This window comes from Salvelinus namaycush, chromosome 4 (assembly GCF_016432855.1).
Source record: "Salvelinus namaycush isolate Seneca chromosome 4, SaNama_1.0, whole genome shotgun sequence".
NCBI classification, from domain to species: Eukaryota; Metazoa; Chordata; class Actinopteri; order Salmoniformes; family Salmonidae; genus Salvelinus; species Salvelinus namaycush.
Window position 1 is genome coordinate 61,369,601 of NC_052310.1, and position 7,013 is coordinate 61,376,613.

The following is a 7,013-nucleotide window of genomic DNA, read 5'->3' on the forward strand; positions in this document are numbered from 1 at the left end:
ACGTTTCTTATTATTCATTCAATAGTGCTAGCGTAATTGTATGTATTTCCACTTACCTTTCTTTTCAAGGATGTAGTTTAGTTTATTTATATACTGTTATATAAATGCAACATGCAACAATTTCAACGATTTGACTGAGTTACAGTTCATAATAAGATATCAGTTAATTGAAATGAATTCATTAGACCCTAATCTATGGATTTCACATGACTGGGCAGGGGCGTAGCCATGGGTGGGAGCCAGACCCAGCCAATCAGAATGAGTTTTACCTCACCAACGGGCTTTATTACATACAGAAATACTCCTCAATTTCATCAGCTGTCTGAGTAGCTGGTCTCAGATGATCCCGCAGGTGAAGAAGTCGGATGTTGGCACGTCGTCTGCGGTTTGAGGCCGGTTGGACGTACTGCCAAATTCTCTAAAATGAAGTTGGAGGCGGCTTATGGTAGAGAAATGAACATGAAATTATCTGGCAACAGCTCTGGTGGACATTTCTGCAGTTAGCATGCCAATTGCACACACCCTCAAAACTTGAGACATCTGAGGCATTGTGTTGTGTGACAAAACTGCACATTTTAGAGTGGCTTTTTATTGTCCCCAGCACAAAGGTGCACCTGTGTAATGAAAATGCTATTTAATCAGCTTCTTGATATGCCACACATGTCAGGTGGATGGATTATCTTGGCAACGGAGAAATGTTCACTAACAGGGATGTAAACAAATTTGTGAACATAATTTGTCAGAAATACGCTTTTTGTGCGTATGGAAAAATTTGGTGATCTTTTATTTCAGCTCATGAAACATGGGACCAACACTTTACATGTTGAGGTTATATTTTTGTTCAGTATACTAACGTCCACATTTTTCATTATAGCTTGATCCCTAAAGACCAACCAAGGCTTACTACCACATTTCACATGGGGGAAATTCCACAGTAATTAAATATCCGCTCCGAATTAAGATTGAAAGATATCTGCAAAAATAATGGGTCATCAGCTAGGACATTACCAAATCTATTTTGGGTATTGAACTACAATATGTGAAGTGTGTTTACACCCGGTAACAGAATTGCCATAATGGAATATCAACATGGAGCCCTGATCTATACTACACAGAAATGCATCAATAATGATATGAATTTCATTCTCTTCACGGTGATGTATCCTAAATAGGTACACTACATTGTAGTGTACTCATATCTAGTGTGCTCTATTGTGTACTGCACATAACTCTACTATATTCTACTCTACTGTACAGGATTGTACTGAACTATTATTTTCTTTACTATACTGAACTACACTCTATTTTCTGTAATGTACTGTAATGTACTGTACTATGCTGTCCAAACGTGTTAAACATAGACGTCTATGATTGGTTCAGATTGACAAATCATTAACGTCTATGTTTGGGTAACCTCGTCCCCAGGCTATTGCGTACAGCACATATACAGTGCATTCAGAGACCATTCAGACCCCTTCACTTTTTCCACATTTTGTTATGTTAGAGCCTTATTCTAGAACTGATTTAAAAAAAAAAATGTCTCATCAATATGCACACAATACCCCATAATGACAAAGCAAAACAGGTTTAACATTTTTGGGGGCAAATTTATCTGGCAGAAATACCTTACTTACACAAGTATTCAGACCCTTTGCTATAAGACTCGAAATTGAGCTCAGGTGCATCCTGTTTCCATTGATCATCCTTGAGTTAAATAAAGGTTAAATAAATAATCAAATCAAATAATCAAATAAATAAATAAAAATGTTTCTACAACTTGATTGGAGTCCACCTGTGGTAAATTCAATTGATTGGACATGATTTGGAAAGCACACACCTCTCTATATAAGGTCCCACAGTTGACAATGCATGTCAGAGCAAAAACCAGGCCATGAGGATGAAGGAATTGTCCGTAGAGCTCCGAGACAGGATTGTGTCGAGGCACAGATCTGTGGAAGGGTACCAAAAGATTTCTGCAGCATTGAAGGTCCCGAAGAACAGTGGCCTTTTTTTTTTTTAAATGGAAGAAGTCTGGAACCACCAATACTCTTCCTAGAGCTGGCCGCCCGGCCAAACTGAGCAAAAGGGGGAGAAGGGTCTTGGTCAGGGAGGTAACCAAGAACCCGATGGTTACTCTGACAGCGCTCCAGAGTTCCTCTGTGGAGACGGGAGAACCTACCAGAAGGACAACCATCTCTGCAGCACTCCACCAATCAGGCCTTTATGGTAGAGTTGCCAGACAGACCATGAGAAACAAGATTCTCTGATCTGATGACACCAAGATTGAAATCTCTGTTCTGAATGCCAGGCGTCACATCTAGAGGAAACCAGACACCGCTCATCACCTGGCCAATACCATCCCTACGGTGAAGCATGGTGGTGGCAGCATCATCACGCTGTGGGGACTTTGGCAAAGGTTCACCTTCCAACAGGACAACAACTCTAAGCACACAGCCAAGACAATGCAGGAGTGGCTTTGGGACAAGTCTCTGAATGTCCTTGAATGGCCCTTCCAGAGCCCGGACTTGAACCCAATCAATCATCTTTTGAGAGACCTGAAAATAGCTATGCAGCGACACTCCCCATCCAACCTGACAGAGCTTGAGACGATCTGTAGAGAAGAATGGGAGAAACTCCCCAAATACAGGTGTGCCAAGCTTGTAGCCTCATACCCAAGACGACTCAAGGCTGTAATCGCTGCCAAAGGTGCTTCAACAAAGTACTGAGTAAAGGGTCTGAATAGTTATGAAAATGTGATATTTCAGTTTATTTTATTTTATACATTTGCAAAACAAAATGACCTGTTTTTTGCTTTGTCATTATGGGGTAGTGTGTAGATTGATGACGGAACTATTTATTTAATACATTTTAGAATAAGGCTTTAACGTAACAAAATGTGGAAAAAGTCTGAATGCTTTCTGAATGCACTGTATGTGTAGCCAAGGTATTTTTACGAAAAGTGTACTAAGTGTAAAGAGGCTCTCTTTCGCCACTCCGCTTCTCAGACTCTCCATCTCTCGTAGTGGGAATAGGGCCTAATACATTTAGATTTTGTCTAGTCAGAAGTACCCCACATTGCGTGCACAACATTCCTTAACTCCACTAAATGAACCAAACAATATTTGCCATTCTTCCAGTCTCAGGCCATGACCCATGAGCAACTGATCTTCCATCAGGGAGACAATAGGCCTACTTTGGCCCTTGGCCCTTTAAGTATATCATGGATACCCCCTAGAGAAGGATGTGCATCTATGTTATCAGGTTCATCGCAGCAGCAACATCAGCAGATTCTTCAGGCGGTTAAAAACAGGCTGCGTGTTGCAGATATTTTGTTAACTGTATATTAGAAAATGCATGATGCTCTTTTCATGGGGAGCTGGCCTAGGTACCAATGTCCTTTCTAGGCTTAACAGGGTATTTCTATAGTCACTGTTCTGGATAAGCTCTGAACACTCCCCAGGTTAGTTTGTTAGAATAAGGCTCCTGCTATAAAATACTTATTACCTAAGTCATTTTCATGACCATGATTAACCTTTTGTTTATCAATCAGCTGGGAGCCTTTCTGGGTAAGTCTCTAAGAGCTATGCACACCTGGACTGTACAATATACTTCAGTGACGCCAACCATGACGCAGGGCTCAAGTAGCTTGTTAGCTACAGGGATGGTGGTCTTCAGACGTCTGGACAGAAGGCGTTGCGCTGGGCTGCTGTTTTCGGTGGGTGTGTTTTCGGTGGGTGTGTTCCTCCACTGTAAGATGGCTTTCCAGGGGTTGTTGCGTAAGCCTTGCGTAACAGTTTTTTTGCAATCTTGACAACTGACTCTACCTTGCCATTTGCCTTTGGGTGCCTTGAAGAGGAGGTCATGTGGCCAAACTCCCATTCTGAGGCGAAACACTTGAACTGTGCAGTGAATTGTGGGCAATTGTCCATGATGACCTTGTCAGGGTGGCCTTGCAAACTGCGCCTTGCAGCGCTTTATGACCGTCTCTGCAGACAAGTCAGGGAGCAGTTCAATTTCCCAAAACTCAGAGTAGTGTTCAACGATGAGAAGTTAGTCCTTTTGTCTGTGGCTGCATTAATCCATGCTGACGATTTGCCAGGCCCTTGTGAGAAGTTTGTGCGACATCATGGTTTTCTTTTGCTGTTCATGAGTGTACTCGTTGCCTGTGGTACAGCTGCTGACAAAGTCTTTAATTTCTGCTTGCATGTTTGGTCAGTATAATGTTTTGCGTGCCTGGCGGTGGCATGCGTCACATCCAACGTGACTGGAGTGTATGCGGGTAAGCATCTCTGGACGTAGTGATTTGGGGATCATGACCTTCTGACCTCTGAACAAGATGTGATTTTGTTCACTGATCTCATCTTGAAAGGTCCAGTATTCTCTCAATGTGAAAGGTGTCTCCTCTTTCAGGTACGGCCAGCCTGAGAACCATGGACTTCAGTGACTGTAGGTGTTCGTCCTTGTCAGTGTGTTGCCTGATCTAAGCTAGGTGGTGATCTGTGACTTTTAAGTAGTCCACCTGATTGATCTGTTGAACATCTTGTGGTTCCTGCTGTAGCGAACAGATGGCATGCCGCTGATAGGCAGTGCTTCTGCCTGTACATTGTGCTGTTGCCCTGCTTAGTGTGTTGCTGATGTACATCTCTGGTCCTGGCTTGTAGACGACCTTCAGGCTGTAGTTTTGTAGAGTCAGGAGCACATTTTGAAGCCTATTGGGCACGTTGAGGAGAGGTTTACTGAATATGGCAATGAGTGGTTTGTGGTCAGTTTCAGCGGTGACCAGCTCTCGACCATATAAGTAGTGATGGAAGTGCTGGCAGGAGAAGACGATGCTGAGGCACTCTTTCTCAATTTGTGCATAGGTTTGTTCGGTGGGGGTGAGCGCTCTCGAGGCAAACGCAACGGGCTGGCCTTCCTGCGTAAGGCAGCATCCAAGTCCCCTTTGGCTGGAGTCGCTCTGGATTGTGACAGGATTCGTAACGTTGTAGTAGTGCAACACTGGCATGGATGAAGCCATAGAATTCATCTCCTGCACCACTGCCTCGTGTTTGGGTAGCCAGTGCCATGGTGTGTCTTTTTTCCAGCAGCCAGCGCAGAGGCTCATAGACTGCTGATAGGTGTGGCATGAACTTTGCAAGATAGTTTGCAAAGCCGATGAGACGCTGCACTCCTTTTGCATCAGACGGATTTGGCATGTCGAGGATCGCTCTGATCTGGGTCCGGCTTCAGGCCTTTGGCCAAGAGAATGTGGCCATGGAAGTGGGCATCTTTCATCTTGAACTGATCGGCAGTGCTCCATCAGTGCTAGGAGCTTGACATCGTGGTCACGTTCTGCTTCTTTGTCTGTGTCACCACAGCCTACGATCAGGACATCATCAGCTATAGGTTCAATGCCCTTAAGTCCAGCGAGTAACTCATGCTGCTGGCGTTGGTATACCTCAGGCGCCTCAGACACACCAAACGGGAGTTTGAGCCAGCGTTTCCGACCCCAGGGTGTCCAGAAGGTAGTCATAAAGCTGCTTTCTTCGTCCAGCTTGCATTGCAAGAATGCATCTCGGGTGTCCATCAATGGGAAAATCCTGGTCTTGGGAAGCTTGTAGATGACATCCTCCAGTGTCGGTATGGTGTTGTGGGAGTATTTCAGTGCTTGGTTCAGATGCTTTGGGTCGATGCAGACCCTCATCTTCTCTGGCTTTTTCACTATGACCATATTTTTGATCCAGTCAGTCGGTTCAGTCACAGATGTCATGTGGCCATCAGCCTCATACTTGTCCCGTTGGGCCTTCACAGCTGGGCCTTCATTGCAATGTGCACATTGCGAGGAGCACACTGGAATGCAGTGACGCTCTCATCCAATTCAACGTGTACCTCCCCAGGTACTGATTCAACAGACCCGTTGAATACATCGTCATATCTGCTGAGTAGTTGTTCTTTGGACAGGGGCCCATGCTGGACATGCTCCACGATTTGCAGGTAATTTGGTACAGTGCACTGCATCAGTCCCAGGCGTTCACATGTAGAGCCTGAGAAGAGAGGATGTTGACTGGATGTTGACAGACACAAATGTCAAGTTCAATAGCTATGTTCAAGCATTGTAAAAGTCCCTACATACGGGGTCCGGGGAACAGCCCAGCTAGTCGATTACCTATCAACTAGACTTCGTAAACAGATGCCTCTATCTTTGTAGTGACTGGGTGTATTGATACACTATCCAAAGTGTAATTAATAACTTCACAATGCTCAAAGGGATATTCAATGTCTGTTTTTTTCCATCTACCAATAGGTGCCCTTCTTTGCAAGGCATTGGGGAAAAAAACCTGGTCTTTGTAGTTGAATCTGCGTTTTAAATTCACTGCTCAACCGAGGGACCTTACAGATAATTGTATGTGTGGGGTACAGAGATGAGGTAGTCATCTCTGACTTGCTAAGCAAATGTTTACTCCTTAACTTATTTAGGTTTGCCATAACAAAGGGGTTGAATACTTGACTCAAGACATTTCAGATTTACATTTGAACCTGATTTGTAAAAAATTCTAAAAACATCCTTCCACTTTGACATTATAGGTCAGTGACAAACGACAAAATGTGGAAAAAGTCTAGGGGTGTGAATACTTTCTGAAGGCACTGTACATGCTTCTGAATTGTTGCATTATTCAAGAGTAATATGGTTTGGTGGCATTATTTAATAGTGTAATATGTTTTAGAACAACTATTTCATTGTTGAATAGTTTGTGCTTATTGGCTAGTGGCTATTGTAATATTTATGGCCAGTTTGAGCTGCGGATTAAGAATGTTGCGTTACCAGGCACAACAAAAGGTAAGGCAAAGATGTAATGTGAATTGAAATGTAGAAATCGCTTTCGACACCCCACTCCTCAGATTCCTTCATATCTCGTATTGGGAATAAGGCCAGAGATTTCTACATTTCAATTCAAATTACAACCATTGTCTTACCTTTTGTTGTGGCTGGCAACGCACCAGTCTTAATCCGCAGCTCAAACTGACCGTAAATA